Source organism: Mauremys reevesii, linkage group 1, assembly GCF_016161935.1.
Source record: "Mauremys reevesii isolate NIE-2019 linkage group 1, ASM1616193v1, whole genome shotgun sequence".
NCBI lineage: Eukaryota > Metazoa > Chordata > Testudines > Geoemydidae > Mauremys > Mauremys reevesii.
The window spans coordinates 299,721,874-299,740,747 of record NC_052623.1 but is presented as its reverse complement, the minus strand read 5'-3'; positions in this window follow the sequence as shown (position 1 = coordinate 299,740,747).

Here is an 18,874-nt window from a genome sequence, read left to right as displayed (position 1 = left end):
GTATATGATGCAAGTAGTCCGGCATAGATAACACTGGTGCACGCCTTCCTGTGCCGCTTCTGAGGGCTCCGATATGACCGGCAGCTCCTTTATCTCCATCTGAGAGGTCTTCTACCGAGACCTCCTCCAGACCTGGAAGCTGTTTTCCAATGACCAGGTCCGTGGTGGCCACCGTGGGGGCTGATCTCCTTGAGGAGCCCCTGCTACACAACCCCCCAGCTCCATGTGCAGGTGGCAGAGTCCCCCACGGTGCACCAGAGGTTGGTCCTGACAGAAGTCACCAGAGTCAGAGACGTCCTGGACTATGACTGGGGAGACTGGCTGGATCCCCTGACTCTCGCTCAGCACATGGGTCTCTCCAGACCTCGTACTCCCCAGCGCGTACTTCAGGAGGTGAAGGCCGGTTTGCCACCCGCTTCTCAGGCCTACCTCGACCAGGTCCTGCGAGAGGGCATGCCCCACCCACCCTCCACCCCTGTCCCTCCGGACCTTTTCATCGGGCCCTTGCCCCGTGGACCCAACCAGCCTCCCCGCCCTTTCACCGTGAGCCGGCTGCATGATTTGCAGCCAGTTCAGTTCCAGACTGTGCCAAGGAAACATCTGTACATGCTCTTGCTCCACACCCTTCACTTCCTCACCCTCGCATCCCACCCCGACACAAATTGGCGGGACCTCCTGCCAGCTCTCGAGGGTGAGGAGCCCCGGTGGGCCAGCCTATACTCCACCCTGATTCTGAGGCCCACCAGGGATATCAGTTGATGGCTCCTTCACGGGGCTGTGAGCATGGGTATGTACTTGGCATGGTTCACCCCTATCTCGGACACCTGCCCTTTCTGTGGCAGGAAGGAAACCCTGGTGCGTGTTTATCTGGAGTGTGCCAGGTTGCAGCCCCCTATTCCAGCTCCTCTTAGATATATTATTATGGTTTTGGTTGCACTTTTCCCCTCATCTGTTCATTTACGCACTCCCCATCCAAGGCCCCACAAAGTCGCAGGACCTCCTTGTCAACCTCCTCTTGGCCACGGCCAAATTGGCCATCTACAAAACCAGGTACAGGAGGTTGGCCAACGGGATTTCCTGTGACTGTGGGGCTTATTTCCGCTCCTCAGTCAGTTCACGCATCCGGACAGAGTTCCTCTGGGCGGCGTCCGCTGGCTCCCTTGATGCCTTTGAGGAGCAGTAGGCGCTGTCTGGGGTTCTCTGCTTGGTGTCCCCGTTAGGTTCCCTACATTTAGCCCTTTGACCACACTCCTGTCCCTGTTATTTCATTAGTAGTCCCCCGGAATTACTTGGTTATCCAGGTCCTGTGGATCCTCCCCTTAGGCTGGGGGGAGATCCTTTGGTAGTGGGCGGGCAAAGCTACCAATAAGAGGGCTACTCTGCTGTTTCCAACTGGCCTGGGTCTATCACAATACAAGGTGGCAAACAGCATGTACAAAATGGTTGTTCGAAGTGGATACCCACGACAGATACTGACAGATCTCAGTCCTGAATTCAATAATAAGGTAATGACTGATTTTTTTTCCAGGTTATTTTTACTATGTATTCAACCTCACTATCCGTTCACAGATAGCTATGAGTGAACATGGGTTTCATCGCCCTTGTGATTTTTTTAAAAGGCACATTGTTGACCACTGAGAACAATCATCATCTTTTTTTTTTTTTTTTTTTTTATAAACTGCTGTTGATCACCATCAGGATTGCTAAAACATTTTGTTGAGATGTCTTCATATCTACCAAAAAAACACAATAACTTGTTTCCAATAGTAATATTAAAAGATGGGCTATTCCTGTTGCTAATTACACATAAAAGTAATGGCAATTAGGCAAAGAAACATTCCTTAAGACAAGTCTGTATATAAGTTTATGGTGTAACTTATTTTCTTTCAGTTTAACCTGTATATTTGCAAAAGATTGGGAATAGAACATAGCTTCACCATCCCGTACCACCCACAGACCAATGGCTTGGCTGAAAACACTAATAAATCCATCAAAAGGTAAGTGAATCGGTGGGAATATTACAGTACTAATGGCAAGTAGAGTGTACTATGCCAGAAGTAGAGTGTACTATGCTTTGCGAACAAGGGCTGCTAACGGAGTTTCACAAGAGAGTTCTCCAGGTGAAGGAGGAGCAAATACAGCATCCTTGGGGTAAGTGACTGTCTGTAGTGTGTGTGTGTTTGTGTTTGGAGGTTACTTGCTGTGTGCTGAGCTTGTGTTTGTCAGTCTGTTTGTTTGGTTGTTTGAAGGACTTTGTGCTGTGGCTGGCAGTTGGAGGCTGTGAGTTTCAAAGGAAGGTCTGAAACCTAGAAGCCTCTGGTAATTGGCTGAACCTTAATCAATGGGCAGGGCATTCACACAGGCCAGGGCTTTAAAAAGCAGCGCACAAGCAACCAGGGAGCTTTGCAACCAGGGGCTGCTAACAGGGAGTTTCGCAAGGGAGTTGGGAAGGGAGCGGGGCTCCTGTGCTGGTGCTATCTGTTTCCCTTTATTCGCCTTAAAACCTATAAACCAAACGACATTCAAAACTTCTTGCTTTAAACAACCCTTTCATTAACTAGGAGACCATGCAGGCAGAAGCCCAGCTGCAGAGTGGGGGCTATCCAGTTTATTGCACTGAGTGTAGCATGTATGATTACCTGCCCTGTGGGCGGGTGGCATATGTGTGCAGTTGGTGCAAGGAGCTTCTGGCCCTCAGAGACCACATACGGACTTTGGAGGCCAGAGTGGTGGAACTGGAGGAGTTAAGAGAAGCAGAGAGGTATGTTGATGAGGCTTTCCGGGACACTGTAGAATTGTCCCACCTCCGCTCAGACAGCTCCTGTGCTGTTGAGGAGTGTAAAAGGCCCAGGGAAGCAGAGCAGTCAATGGGAGCAGAGGAAAACCTTCCCATAGTTGGGACCCTCCTTCCAGATGGTGCTGGGGTTGCCTCTCGCACTGAGGTTGCCTCTGCAGGGGAGGGAACTCCAGTTGCTAGGAAAAGGCAGGTGTTAGTAATGGGAGATTCGATCATTAGAAACGTAGATAGCTGGGTTTGTGATGACCGGGAGAACCGTATGGTGACTTGCCTGCCTGGTGCGAAGGTTGCAGATCTCTCGAGGCATCTAGACAGACTTATGTGTAGTGCTGGGGAGGAGCCGGTGGTCATGGTACATGTAGGTACCAATGACATAGGGAAGGGTAGGAGAGATGTCCTGGAGGCCAAATTTAGGCTGCTAGGGAAGAGACTGAAATCCAGGACCTCTACGGTGGCATTCTCAGAAATGCTCCCAGTTCCACGTGCAGGGCCAGGTAGGCAGGCAGAGCTTCAGAGTCTCAATGCGTGGATGAGATGATGATGTAGAGAGGAGGGGTTTACATTCATTAGGAACTGGGGAAACTTTTGGGATGGAGGGAGCCTATACAAGAGAGATGGGCTCCACCTAAACCAAAGTGGAACCAGACTGCTGGCACTAAACATTAAAAAGGTTGTAAAGCAGTTTTTAAACTAGGAGATGGGGGAAAGCTGACTGCTGCAGAGGAGCATGTGGATCGGACACAGACTTCTCTTAGGGGAGAGTCTATTAATAGAGAATCTCCAGGTTATAGTCAGGAGCAGAGGATGGAAGAGGATAATGTAAGGGCCGGGTCAGATGATAAACAAACAGTCACATAAAAAAGAATCTGGCATATCAGAAAAGGGCAGACAAATAAACAGGGACAAGTTTTTAAAGTGCTTGTACACAAATGCTAGAAGTCTAAATAATAATATGGGTGAACTAGAGTGCCTTGTGATAAAGGAGGATATTGATATAAAAGGCATCACAGAAACCTGGTGGACTGAGAGCAATCAATGGGACACAATCATTCCAGGGTACAAAATATATCGGAAGGACAAAACAGGTCGTGCTGGGGGGGGAGTGGCACTATATGTGAAAGAAAATGTAGAATCAAATGAAGTAAAAATCTTAAAATGAATCCACATGTTCCATAGAATCTCTATGGATAAAAATTTCATGCTCTAATAAGAATATAACATTAGGGATCTATTATCGACCACCTGACCAGGACAGTGATAGTGATGATGAAATGCTAAGGGAAATTAGAGAGGCTATCAAAATTAAGAACTCAAAAATAGTGGGGGATTTCAATTATCCCCATATTGACTGGGAACATTTCACTTCAGGACGAAACACAGAGATAAAATTTCTTGATAGTTTAAATTGCTTCATGGAGCAGCTGGTACGGGAACCCACAAGAGGAGAGGCAACTCTAGATTTAATCCTGAGTGGAGTGCAGGAGCTGGTCCAAGAGGTAACTATAGCAGGACCGCTTGCAAATAGTGACCATAATATAATAACATTCAACATCCTTGTGGTGGGAAGAACATCTCAACAGCCCAACACTGTGGCATTTAATTTCAAAAGGGGGAACTATGCAAAAATGTGGGGGTTAGTTAAACAAAAATTATAAGGTACAGTGACTAAAGTGAAATCCCTGCAAGCTGCATGGGCGCTTTTTAAAGACACCATAATAGAGGCCCAACTTCAATGTATACCCCAAATTAAAAAACACAGTAAAAGAACTAAGAAAGAGCCAACATGGCTTAACAACCATGTAAAAGAAGCAGTGAGAGATAAAAAGACTTCCTTTAAAAAGTGGAAGTCAAATCCACTTTTGACACTTTGAGGCAAATAGAAAGGAGCATAAACACTGCCAAATTAAGTGCAAGAGTGTAATAAGAAAAGCCAAAGAGGAGTTTGAAGAACGGCTAGCCAAAAACTCCCAAGGTAATAACAAAATGTTTTTTAAGTACATCAGAAGCAGGAAGCCTGCTAAACAACCAGTGGGGCCCCTTGATGATTGAGAAACAAAAAGGAGCGCTTAAAGACGATAAAGTCATTGCGGAGAAACTAAATGGATTCTTTGCTTCAGTCTTCACGGCTGAGGATGCTAGGGAGATTCCCAAACCTGAGCCGGCTTTTGTAGGTGACAAATCTGAGGAACTGTCACAGATTGAAGTGTCACTAGAGGTGGTTTTGGAATTAATTGATAAACTCAACATTAACAAGTCACCGGGACCAGATGGCATTCACCCAAGAGTTCTGAAAGAACTCAAATGTGAAGTTGCGGGAACTATTAACTAAGGTTTGTAATCTGTCCTTTAAATCAGCTTCTGTAACCAATGACATTACAAGCTAATGTAACACCAATATTTAAAAAGGGCTCTAGAGGTGATCCCGGCAATTACAGACCGGTAAGTCCAACGTTGGTACTGGGCAAATTAGTCGAAACAATAGTTAAGAATAAAATTGTCAGACACCTAGAAAAACAAACTGTTGAGCAATAGTCAACATAGTTTCTGTAAAGGGAAATCGTGTCTTACTAATCTATTAGAGTTCTTTGAAGGGGTCAACAAACACGTGGACAAGGGGGATCCAGTGGACGTAGTGTACTTAGATTTCCAGAAAGCCTTTGACAAGGTCCCTCGCCAAAGGCTCTTATGTAAATTAAGCTGTCATGGGATAAAAGGGAAGGTTCTTTCGTGGATTGGTAACTGGTTAAAAGACAGGGAACAAAGGGTAGGAATTAATGGTAAATTCTCAGAATGGAGAGGGGTAGCTAGTAGTGTTCCCCAAGGGTCAGTCCTCGGACCAATCCTATTCAACTTATTCATAAATGATCTGGAGAAAGGGGTAAACAGTGAGGTGGCAAAGTTTGCAGATGATACTAAGCTGATCAAGATAGTTAAGACCAAAGCAGACTATGAAGAACTTCAAAAAGATCTCACAAAACTAAGTGATTTAGCAACAAAATGGCAAATGAAATTTAATGTGGATAAATGTAAAGTAATGCACACTGGAAAAAATAACCCCACTATACATACAACATGATGGGGGCTAATTTAGCTACAATGAGTCAGGAAAAAGATCTTGGAGTCATCGTGCATAGTTCTCTGAAGATGTCCACGCAGTGTGCAGAGGCAGTCAAAAAAGCAAACAGGATGTTAGGAATCATTAAAAAGGGGATAGAGAATAAGACTGAGAATATATTATTGCCCTTATATAAATTGATGGTACGCCCACATCTTGAATACTGTGTACAGATGTGGTCTCCATCTCAAAAAAAGATATATTGGCACTAGAAAAGGTTCAGAAAAGGGCAACTAAAATGATTAGGGGTTTGGAGAGGGTCCCATATGAGGGAAGATTAAAGAGGCTAGGACTCTTCAGCTTGGAAAAGAGCAGACTAAGGAGGGGGATATGATAGAGGTATATAAAATCATGAGTGATGTGGAGAAAGTGGATAAGGAAAAGTTATTTACTTATTCCCATAATACAAGAACTAGGGATCACCAAATGAAATTAATAGGCAGCAGGTTTAAAACAAATAAAAGGAATTTCTTCTTCACACAGCACAGAGTCAACTTGTGGAACTCCTTACCTGAGGAGGTTGTGAAGGCTAGGAGTATAACAGCATTTAAAAGGGAACTGGATAAATTCATGGTGGTTAAGTCCATAAATGGCTATTAGCCAGGATGGGTAAGGAATGGTGTCCCTAGCTTCTGTTTATCAGAGGATGGAGATGGATGGCAGGAGAGAGATCACTTGATCATTGCCTGTTAGGTCCACTCCCTCTGGGGCACCTGGCATTGGCCACTGTCAGCAGACAGGATACTGGGCTAGATGGACCTTTGGTCTGACCTAGTACGGCCGTTCTTATGTTCTTATGTTAAGAGGCAACTCACTACAAAGTCTTCAAAATCAATGTGTTAAATTGAAAGTATTTTTGATTATGTATAATGTTTTCAGTCAAGACTGTATATGTGTTCCCCCCCCCACAAATGAATCAATCATCATTTGTTACAGAGCATTACAGAAGATAGTTGATGGAACTGGGAGTAATTGGGATGAATTCCTTGAGCCCATTTTGTTTTCTTTGTGAACTAAAGTACACACAACAACAAAAATTTCACCCTTTCGACTAATGTTTTGCATGACCCGGTTTTCCAGAAGTCTCAGAGAGTATGTTAGTACCAGCAGCTTTCATGTACATAGGGCATTGTATGCGTCTTCATTTTGCAAATACAACCCCTTCTCCATGTATTTACAAAGATCCCAGACATGAATAAATTCAGGGAGGATTTCTGCAAAGAGTACAGCATAAATATGAAATCTAGACATGATGCTGACATTGCACTGGATCTTTAACAGTTCTTAAGCCCAAGAAAAACAACAAAGACATTATGCTAAAAGACTTCTAAATATGAGGAAATACCATTTGATGTTGGGAACTGTGTTATGTGACAATGCGAGAAAGAACAAGAAAAGGAGGAGCATTGCAATCTACCTACCGGGGACCATACAAATTAAGACTATTGAGGGTAAGAGTTAAATTGCAAACCATCTCAGGGAAACTGTTAGGAACCATGTACAGTATCGCACACTTAAAACCATTTAAAGAGCCACCAACATTATCTGCTGAAAGCAGATCAGAGGAAAACATTGTTGGTGACACTGAACAGAAACACCCTCAGAAGAAATTGGAAAATGGATGGCACTGTATCTCACAAGTCTCATGACCGCACAGCAAAAAACAGAGGTCACAGCAATGGAAGAAGGAGGAGGACTATATAGGGCAAGATGTTTCAAGCAATGATACAAGTGATGATGATGAAGTTGATATTCTTTATGAAGGATGGGGAAGACAAACAATGGTTTCTGAAAGGTAATTGGTTACCACACCTTTCTTAAACAGGTTTTTAACAGTTCCATTTATGAAGTATGTTAAAGGTTTTTCCATGTACAACGTGGTGGCATTCACAGTAGTAAAACAGAGAAAAGGGAAACTATATTACCAGGCATGTAATATGTTACAAATTTGACTAGGAAAAAAAGTAATGACTGGCAAACAGAGACTGGAGGCCAAAGTGAGAAAAGTCAAAATGTATGGCTCTTCATTTCATTGCCTGAAACCAAGAAGCTGGATAAGTGATGAGGTACATTTAAGTACCACTAAACATGTATGGTAACAGGATTGATTCATCAAATATATTATTTAAATTGTTCCCTTTCTTTCATCATGTGTTGTAGGTTATTGATGCATATTTGAGCTGTGTGGTCGAAAAAGCAGGTGGAAAGGTAGGTCACTTACTGTGATGGTACATGGAAGTATAAATTGTATCAATAAGTTAAATCACATGAACATGTGGTACACCATATTTAAGTCCAAATACCCTTGAAATATCAATATAAACCTGAAATTGCAACATTTCAGTGTATTTATTGCTGCCAAACATGTACTGAAGTGTATTTGGAGGTGCATATCTGACAGACAATCCTTGACATGTGGAGGGCCACATTAGTTTTGCTATACAGTTCAGTGGGTCCATGAATTAAACACAAATATGCGAACAGCTTCGTCAGTTTTTACATTAAGTAAGACAAAGCACATTGATTACAAATCTTTTTGTTTTTACAGGACTCTTACATATCTTATTTGTAACACTAAGGATCCCTTGCATGTCTGTCTATATGAACTTCATTATGTTCCTTATGTGCCAGAATGATTAATGCATTAATAACTTGGTTGACTGTCAACAGGTACAAGCCATCTCATCAGTACTTTCCATTGTCATTCTCTCAGGCAGAGCAACACAAATGAAAGTGAAGGTAAATGCAAACAAGCTTTCATACATAGCATGAGCAAAGCACATTTTCATTCGGTCAGTTAAACACAATGTGAAACAGCAAATACAATGCTATGTTTGATGTGGAATGAGTACTGTAACGGTAATCCTTGTAATGAAATTGGGAAATACAGTATAATCTACATTTCATGGTTTGCTTCACTGGAAACTATAATTGCATTTCTAATTTTTCTTTCAATGAATACAGAGTGGAATTCTTCAATGTGATATATTATTGCTTCCTGACCACACACCAGGTCATTGGGTTCTTGCGGTAAGATGTTTTCTATTGTACTTCAGGATTATGGACACTAAATGTGGTATTATACAAGATATTTGTAACACAGCTGGATAGCAGTGATATAATTTCTCATGTTGTGGGTTATCAGTGAGTTCAGTGCATGCAAAGGAAAGTGGAATGTGACTAACTCTTGACATTCCAAGAACTGAGTTTTAAAAAAATAAAATGCTACTGTGAGGACTGAAATTAACTTGGAAGAATACAGTCTGTAATGATTTGATCAATGAATTCACAATATGTTTTTCTCTTGTGTTAGTGAGATATTACAAATGAGAATATGTTAATGGAATGTTTTTTGAGAAATTATAAAATTGTTGAAATCACCACATTACCAATGTAATTTGTACATCTATTTACTCTTACAGATAGCACTGATGAAAACAAAAGGATTGGTAATAATTGACCCCTTGTGCGATGGGATGAGATATGAAAGAACATGCGAGAGGAATTGGAGGTGTTTGCTTAGATACTTACTTTTACAGTGTACATGAACTGTTATTGTGAAAATATTTTCAGGAAATGTAACAATAGTGAGACTAATCTTCCTGTTAGCTACAAAGAAAAATTGAAATAGCATGTACTTGTACTGAATATGCTAACGGACTTTGAGTGAACTTGTGTGATTTGAGTCTGGCTAACTACTTCATAGAACGTGGACACGAAACAGTAGCATGTTGCATGAGTGAGAAGGTGTTATTAGCAACATGGAGGACAACAAATCAAGTGACACATTGTGTAAGAGTGAGACAATAGTATGAAAGCAAGTGTATGTATAATGAGCAATAAGTCATTGCAACCATTAATTAAATAGAGATAGAAAGGATTTCTAAACGTGTCCAGAAAAGAAAGAAAGAAAGAAAAGCAGTCCGCTACTGTATTGTCTACAAATTTCAGATACTTCATTGAACAATTAATGATTAACTAGCAAACTAGCAAATCCTCATCTGATTGGAAGAGTAAAATTGTTCAGCATACCAGACAAAGTGATGGCCACAACTGTGGACCACTCATCTTAAAAGGTATTGAATACCAAATTGCCATTATCATTTGTTATTTGTGTAATTATCAAGGGTGAAGTAAATGTCCGAGATTACTGGAGTGCACTGCGCCAGCATCCTTGCCAGGGTGTGTGAAACAGGCTCTGAGCCCCCAGAAGGGGTGGGGTATCGGGTGGAAGGTGCAGGGCAGGGGGGCCAGATTTCCCCAGCCAGCCCTTCCTGACAGCTGCTGCTGTGGTGGCCAGGAACCCCAGGCCCTTTTAAAATCGCTGGCTCCCAGGACAGCTGCTCTTTTTGCTCCCCCACTGTTGATGGCCCTGCAGGTAGCATCCAGCAGTGCTGCCGAATCCTATGGCAGGGCTGCTGATATGGGGGGAGAGAAAGGGGGCAGCAACATTAAAGCATAAAGCACTAGCACAGCAGTACTAATGTCAGCCACGTATGGGCTGGTACCGGTGGCCGGTTCTTACCGGTATACTGGACCAGCCCACTCTCACCTCTGGTAATTATGATGTTTTTTCTAAATAGAAGTGTTAGTTTGCAGAAATGTATTTGCAGCAAAAAGACATCAGTACAGTAGAAACAACAAGGCTAATACTGCGTTTAGAAGACAAATAGCAATTGTTCTAATGAAGGAGTCAGGTAATAACTTTCTCCCATGTACTATGGACTCATTAGGCATATGTGAAGATAACAGGAACAGACAGTTACCTTGATACCCCTAAAGTGGGGTCTCTCACAGGTTTGGTTCTGTAATGGTGACTCTGCATCAATAATATCTTTAAGTACCAAAAAATTTTGAATAGAGTGAATGGGTGCTATTGATAGACCAGATAAATGAAATTGGATATTTTTATATCCAGCTGCAGTAAAGTAAAACTGAGAAAATATGACTCACAAAAAAGAAAAATGTGCAAACCAGAGACAGGATTAAAATATTGACAGTAATTAATAAATCAAGATTTGCATTTAGAGTGTTGGTCATAACATAATCAGCATTTCATTGTGCTATATTGATTTTTCAGAAAGCGTGGAGGACTACTGCATATACTGCAACCTTGTCAATTGTGAAAAGGAAAATAAGGATTGCACGACGGTAAGAAACATAGAATTGTATCAGAAACACATGCCATAACCTGCCTAAGGATCAGGATTCTTGTAAAAATTCCACAACAGTAAACATTTTCATCATGCTGATAGGCATATCTTAGGTAATGCTTACATGTGGAACGAATAGCATGAGTGAATGGAAATTATGTGTAACATTATAACTTCTGTGATTTCATTTTCTCAGTTCTTACTTATCAAATGTCCAGTGTGAGTCTTGAAAGAGGTGGGCACATATACCCTGCATTCCAGAAGGAACCAATCAAGAAAACATGACTGATAAGAAGAAAGAATACAAGTGCAAAAAAATGTGCATAGTTCAGTTCTTTACGAAAAAGTTACGTTATGTGTAAATGCTTGTTGTTCAAAACATCTTGGAACAAAAAACAAACTTATGATAATCTGGTATATAAATAAAAAAGGTTTTAAAATTTGAAAAAAACACTTCTCTGTATTTGTGTCCATGTGTATAATGCAAATTATACACACACCCATCCCTCTGAATTTTCTACCCCAGACCAGATGATGCGAAAGGCACCCCTGGACTTGTGACAGGAGCATGGGTAGTGAAGTCTGATGGATAGGTACCCACTTTGCCACAATTTGCTATCCTTGGAAGTAGCCCTTTGATGGGGTCATGTCTGTCATCTGTACCCCCAAGTCTCACCTCACTTTACACGTACTTGCACACAAAAGGAGACAGCACACTGCAATAATCAAATAAATCAATTGCAAAGTAGCAAGGAGATAGCAAATTCTGTCAGTTGTCAAGGCAACCCCATCCCTCTGAATTCGCTACCTCTGAACCAGAGGACGCGAAAGGCACCCGTGGACGGGTGACTGGTGCATGGGTAGCAAAGTCTGATTGATGGGCACTTCACCACAATTTACTACCCTCTGTACCCCAAGTCTCAGACATATAAAAATGCAAATGTGCCAACAAAATGAGAGACAAAAATGCAAGAGTGACTCAGCACAGCACACTATGATTGAATGCAAAAGTGTGTCTCTCATTCTTACCCTGAAAGAATCAAATATATAAATTGCAAATTGTGTCAAGGCAAACCCCCATCCAGCCAAATTTGCTACCCCTGGACCAGGTAGTAGCAAGTTCCGAGGGGTAGCCAAAAAGGCTGTGTTTGTATGGCGGAAGCTGCTGATGGTACCAAAATTGGATGGATGCTTTTTCTGCTGCTACACCAGAGTGTCATGGCAACCTACACACTTATGTAGAAGTTACAAGCCATACTAACATTCCATGCATGTACATTGTAATAGCAGTGGAAAGTTTGTAGATGGCTAATGGGAAACTTACTTCTCAAACTACTTTTAACCAAAAGCTATTCAGAGTAGAGTACTAATTAAAAATGTTTTTATTAGCAGTAACTATCTGTATAGTGAGCTATTGTGTGGTACTCTCTTTTAAAGGTGACTGGGAGCTGCGAATAAGATCTCAGCAGGGGTGAAAGTAAGTTAAAAGGACTTACCAGTACGCCAGAGTCCTGAGCAGGGGCATGGCCTCAGCTGGAAGAGGCATGGCCTCAACTGAAAGAGGTGGTATCTTTAAATCAAAGTTTAAAGGCCCGGGACTCCGGCTGGGAGCCCTAGGTCCTTTAAATCACCCCTGGAGCTACCAGCTGCAGAGATGGCTGGGAGCCCTGGGGCTAAGGGGTGATTTAAAGGACCTGGGGCTCTGGCCGCCGCTACCACAGCGGAGCCCCAGGCCCTTTAAATCACCACCTGAGCCCTGCTGCCAGAGTCCTGGGGTAGCAGCAGCAGGGCTCGGGTGGTGCTTTAAAGGGCTGGGGGCTCCGGCCACTGTGGGGAGCCCCCGGCCCTTTAAATCACCAGCATGGGGAAGCCGGTCGGTCCAGCATGGCACATAGGCTCTTGCTGATACGCCATACCAGACCATACCGGCTTACTTGCACCTCTGAACCTCAGTTCAGTATTTGAATACAATGTATTAAGCTTTTCAAAAGCAGAGTGAAGCCATTCAGAAAGAATAGATGGAAAGTAACTATTGTTAGTCAAAACAAACAAATGATGATTGTGGTAAATAATGTACTGATATCACTAAATAAATGAGAGGTGGTTGATAGGTCAGAGTGGTGATAAGAGTATTGAAGAAGTACTGTGGATTTAATTAAATGCTTAGCTTAAACAGAGGGGTATTTGTAGAATTTAGGAGAGATCACCCTGATGTGACAAAATAATCTCCATGTCCATGCGTCATTGCAGAATCACTAAGCAGCGTGCATAATATTCTCTCTGATCTTGGATAAAGAGGTGGATGTGGCACTTGCAGCTCTGCTGAGTAGTGCACACAATCCTCTAACAACCTTATAGTGATATTAACTAGCACTCATTTATATAGCCTGGATTTATTATTCCTTCACAAACTCACCCACTTTTCAGTATGTCATTGTATCAGCAAATTTTACTGGTGCTTTTTTTTAAAATCAGCAATAACTACCGATCAAATATAGATGTTATGCCAAAACCACACTCTGTGATACAGAAATTACAAGCCAGATATTCCATGGACACATTGTTTAATTGCTGTTTAATATTTTAAACACAGGTTGTAAACAAGACTATCATCCTCAATTTTTTCAGTAATGTAATCCAATTGTATAACCTCCACCTGTTCATGTGAAGATACGTCACTTCTAATGGCTATGCTATACAATATTCAGAGACCCAAAATGATTAGGGTTAGTAGATGTTCAACATCCTATCAGATTTATCTCAGTATTGAAATACAGTTTAAGGGATTAAACAATTAAATGCTTTTCAGCTTGTGGTTCTGAGAAACCCCGACCTAAATCAAGGCTAAATTACACATTTTCAGGAGATGCAAGGGAGCTGGATTATAGGCCTTTGATGCCAGAATCCCACTCTGTTTAGAGCCTATTGTCACAATGTCTATTCATGGGGTAGGCTCTCCACAAGTGAGCCATCAAGTGAAGAGGTCATAAAACAGAACATGACTTCAAAGGGCCAGAAAGATTGAAAAGATATCCCCTTGAGGGGCAGATACACTGCCCTGCTCCACTCTGTACTGCACCCCAAAAGCAGCACAAAGAGTGGAAACCATCTGCAGCTCCCAGCACATGTAGAACTCTCTCAATACAATGTTCCCCACAATCCTGATTTAGGGGCAGGGAGGGAGCATTGCTGGAGCACATTTCATCTGTCTCCAGCTGGAAGTCAGTCCTTTGGGACTTTGTCCCTGAACTAGATTGTCTAGCGCTGTGCAAATGCATTGGTGTAGGGCTAACAAATCCTCTCTGTGTGTGGGCCTGGAACAAAAACAGCACTTCTATCCAGGCACAAGTTTTCTAGGAACTGCCAGCCTGCATGAACCCTCTCCACACCCTCAGCGGAGGCAGGATTCCTTATAGCTGCAATTTTATCCTAAGCATATAAACTCTGCTACAGTAGAATATATAATGAGACAGTTTGGGTTTTACCACTGTGTAGAACCTATGCATTAATCATTGATAGAGTAGAAAATGTTTCACTATGTATTTATTCTGTAGAAGTTCTTCCGTCTCATTTTTAAATTACCAGTATGATGCAATGCTCTTTTATAAACAGCCAATATAGTATGTTTTCCAAGAGGCTGTCACAGTGATGTGGCAATGCTAGGTGAATTTAGCCTGCTAATCAGCTTAATATTAAGCTCCTTGTTGGATAAATATTTAGTTGAATTGATCAAATATGCATTTGAATAGTCTGTTAGTGGGCTGAAATAAACAAACAGATAGAAAAAAGTTAATATCCAGTTCAACATAAAGAGATCATTTGGTTAAGAAAATGTAATCCCAAAAATTATAAATAGTTTGCTATTTCTCAAACTATTTTATTCAACAGAAATTAGCACAGAGAAAATGCAGGAGTGGCAGTATCTTGCCATTTGTAGAAATATTTACTCTTGGAATCCCGACATCCTTATACTGGGTTGGATTATCTCAGGAAGATTTAATGGGCAGGTAATTCCCAAATGTGAGGAGATGCCAATTACTTATGAACATTGTGATGGGATGTCCTGGACCCAGGTACACAGTGAGCAGGGAAACAATCACACAAAGGCTCTTGCTGGAGGCCTTGCGATCCTACCACACCTTGCCCCCAGAAAAAGTGCAGAAGAGGTGAGTCCTTCAAGCTGCTTAGAGAGGCTGCATAGGAAGCAGCCAGTTAGAGTAGAGAGGTTGCAGAGAGCAGGCAGTCAGAGCCCAGCAGGCTCATATAAAAGGTGCTGCTGGGTCTGAACAGATTCAGTGCCTGGCTGGAAGCAGAGGAGCAAGGAAGGTGTTCCTGACTGGTTGCAGTAGTTCCAGTACCTGGACAGAGAGGTTGCCGGTGTAGTGTCAAACTACTCCCTGCATAGGTTGTACTGAGCATGCTCAGTAACATCTGCTGAAGCTGCTGCCCTCACCTTGCTCCTTCTTGGAATCAGATTCTACTGCGTGCTCTTTAGAGGGGTTGAAAGGGGGCAAAGGGGGCAAATCAGAGGGGTGGATGGGCAGGGTCTAAGCAGGGGGTGGAAGTTTACTGGCCAGAGGGATCAAGCAGCTGGAGGCAGGGATAGGAAAGGGGCTGAGGGGCAAAATCAGTGATGGGGGGGTAGGAGCTGGGGTTAAGGCCCTGGCGCTCAGAGGAGTAGAGGGGGTAACAGTCACCCCAATGGGATGAGCTACCTGCCATTTTGCAAAAATAGGGAGGGGGCAGAAGGGCTTTTTTATTTCCCCTCCTACAGGACAATACATCTCAGCACAGGCTTCCCATAGCTGAGTTTTTAAAGGCACAGGCATACTAATGCCTAGACACAGCAGCTCCTCTCTATCTGATATAATGTGCTGAGGTGCCCCAGGAGACTGGATTCAATGAAATCTTTTACACAAACCCCCTCAAAATGGTGTGCCACAATTCTGAGTATTTAAAATAATCCTTTACATCTACATGAAGTCTCAACAGTTCACAAATTTGTCTTTGCTGCTGTGATTCCTTGAATTGCATTCTCTTCCTCGTAATCCATTTTAAATACAGCTTTGCTCTTCTTAAAATGTTATTTTTATTCCTCTTTCCTCTGCAGATGCATGTCATTGGGCTATTTAATTTTTATTTTAATAGCAAATACTCAAAAATATTTATAAGTAAAGAGGTGCTAGTGATTTTAGCAAGGACATCTGTGTTTCTAGTATAGCTATGTTTCCTACTGTGATTTTCTATTTGGAATTTTTAATTCTAACTTTTTCTTATTTTTATAGCACAAGTTTATTCTGTTGGATCAAGTGACTTCCTGTCTGACTGATTTCCTGGCCTGGTGTCAAAACTTGGTTTGCATTTGATCCACCAATGGGGATTGCCTTTTGCAACTGTTATCCAATTTGATTCTCAAATATTCAATAAGGGAAGTATACTTTCTCATATTACCTACTTCTCAAGGGCAAAAATCTTCTGTAATTTTTGCTGAACATAATGGCCATACTGGGTCAGAATAATCCATCTAGTCCAGCATCCTGTCTTCCAACAGTAGCCACTGCCAGGTGCTTCAAAGGGAAAGAACAGAACAGGCAATCATTGAGTGATCCTCCCCTGTTGTTCACTCCCACCATCTGGCAGTCAGAGGTTTCGGGACACCCAGAGGATGGGGTTATATCCCTGATCATCTTGGCTCATAGCCACTGTTGGACCTGTCATGAGGACCTTATCTAATTCCTTTTTGAACTCAGTTATGTGTTCATTATATTGTGAAGGCCAAAAACTATATCTACAACCCCAAGATAGCTGACAACCACAGGAATTCCAAAATCATGAATTATATGCCCTCAGGTCATGACATTATAAAAAAAATTGATAGTGGGTTATTTTTATGTGCTTCTTTGTTCCTGAGACTTTAGGGTGCAGTAGGCCTGGTTCCACAAAAGCAGGAGCCTAAACATCTGAATTAATTTTGGCCTATACTCATACTTTTCCTGGTACCTCTCCCAGACATTTCATATACTTAAGGCCACATCTACACTACAAACATATGTTATCTCAAATTACTTCACCATAGAATAGTTAGAATAGACAGTATGTCACATGTGCACGTGCCTATGTGACTCTTGTGTCAGCACTGAGTGTACTCAGGAGAAATGCTTTATCGATCCAGAGCGTGATGCACCATGAATAAGTACCCCACTGTGCAACTCACCACTGTTCACCATACTGTATTTTTGGAAGTTTTGGCAATGCATGCTCTAGCCAAAATGGGTCACACAGGGATCAAGAGGGAACACAGGGAACAGTGTTCACCATCCCCTACATTTATCCATATATCATACATAAAATTATACATATTTTTGCACCTTTTTTCCCCAAATCCCACAAACTTGTGTGACCCTCTTTACTGTCTGCTATCTGACAGAACCATGGAGCCTTCACAGCTCTGCACTATTGTCATGAGAGTTGCAAGCCCAGGGTGCACAATCCCGCAATATTTGCAGAACCGCAAGAATAAAAGTGGAGGAACATGATGGTTCTGTGTAGAACAGATTGCTGTGGGACATAACAACCAATTCAAAATTGTTGGTGGTGTTCATGGAGCAGCTGCAGATGATGGAGTACTGTTCTGGGTCCGAGAAACGAGCTCCAACTGGTGGGATCGCATTGTGATGCAGGTTTGGGATGATGATCAGTGGCTGCAGAATTTTTGGATGCACAAGACCACATTCCTGTGTCTGTGTGCCAAACTCACCAAAATGAGAACTGTACTGACAGTGAAGCAGTGAATATAGATTGCACTGTGGAAACGTGCAACATCAGATTGCTATTGATCAGTCAGAGGTCTCCCTACTAAATACAAGGTGGAATATTTTAATTGTAAGTAGTTAACACATATTGTAAGAGACCTTTCCACGTTCAGTCCCTTGCTAACATCTCTGCAGTCAGAACAAAGCAGCATTAGTGGGTTACAGACTGTTGTCTCTTACAACTTCAAGTTTCCATAGCAATATTTATGAGTTGATGATTGTGATAGCCCCAAAGGTGTGAGGACACATTCTTATAGGCTGCAAGAAAGATGTTTTTGTCTGTTACAGCTTTCCCCCTATTCCATTTTGTTTCTTACAGCTGTCCCCTTACTCCATTTTGTTTGTTCTCCTCCTGTGGCTGCCCCTCCCTGGCTGTTAAGTCGTTTACCAAGAGCCATTGCCCTTCTCAAAGGGATGGCCACTTGTGCTGCGTGCTAAGTGGGACCACTGCCCTGTTCAAAGGGTTAGTTCTGTTATCACCTTGTTAAACCTGGGCTTTGTGTAGGGTAGGCAATGTCCAGAGCTGCAAGACCTAAAGTGGCCACATAGTTGAGCATATGAGTCATACCTGTGAGCTCAGAACTTGCCCAGGTATGTCCTGTGCCTACCTGCAGTTTTTCCCTGCCTTCTCTCCTCCCTCTAACAAGGGGAACCAATCAGGATTACTGGCAGGAAACTGCCTAAGTTTGCCTTTATAACCAGACATTTTCTGATCAGACCTCAGAAAGGTTCCTGCATTGCTGCCTGGTCTGATCAGCCAGAGGTTCTGGGGGGTCCTTTCTCCGCTCTCGTTTTATTTTTGAGCGTACCCCCGTTTTTAAACTCCCCTCCCATGAACAACGAATTTTGCCTGGAGATCTCCTGATTATTGTAAGCAAATTGAGTCCTCTCTGTGTCCTCTGATGCTGCTGCTGTTCCTGTCTCTGCCTTTGCTGCTGCCTTGGGGACTGGTAAGAATCCCTCTGTGAAACTTTCTATACTTTTATTTTATTATTTT